Source organism: Antrostomus carolinensis, unplaced genomic scaffold (assembly GCF_000700745.2).
Source record: "Antrostomus carolinensis isolate BGI_N321 unplaced genomic scaffold, ASM70074v2 scaffold26909, whole genome shotgun sequence".
NCBI classification, from domain to species: Eukaryota; Metazoa; Chordata; class Aves; order Caprimulgiformes; family Caprimulgidae; genus Antrostomus; species Antrostomus carolinensis.
Genome location: NW_010336820.1, coordinates 1 through 299, shown reverse-complemented (window position 1 = coordinate 299; position 299 = coordinate 1).

Below are 299 nucleotides of genomic sequence, written 5' to 3'. Positions count from 1 at the left end.
GACTCCCACCACTCCCAGCCACACGGTTGTTTAATGGTTGGGAGAAGGCTGATCCTGGTTGTTCCACACCATGGGCTGGGTGAGATGGTGGCCTCAGAGACCCCCAGTTGACCATAAGTTGAGTGACACAAACTACAGGTTTACTCCGATCTGCTAAGTAGGTTTGTGGCTTTATTGTGTTACTGCAGAGCTTTGACCTCTGGTAGACTTGAGGCCAGAGCAAAAGCACCTCTAGACAGCATAGACCATGGCCAAGCAACTGCACTCGCTCACAGACACAGAATCACAGAATCACAGAA